We start from the raw sequence: 223 nt of genomic DNA, 5'->3' as shown, positions 1-223 counted from the left end.
GCTCTGAGTGTCCAGCTGAGCCCCCAGGAAAGGCATTCAGATGGATCTGAGGATTCTGGGTGAGTTGACACCTGGAGTAACCCTGATGAGAGTTTAGGTTGTGCCTCTGAGGAGGTGTTGGTATTTTTAGGAAGCTGTTATAGGGTTAAGCCTCGGACTGACCTGCTGGCAAAGTTGCACACAAGCCCCAGCTTGGAGGGCACAGTCCTCTAAGCATAATTAA

This window comes from Pipistrellus hanaki (genome assembly GCF_964339955.1).
Source record: "Pipistrellus hanaki genome assembly, chromosome: 9".
Lineage (NCBI taxonomy): Eukaryota > Metazoa > Chordata > Mammalia > Chiroptera > Vespertilionidae > Pipistrellus > Pipistrellus hanaki.
Note: the sequence above shows the minus strand (reverse complement) of the source record.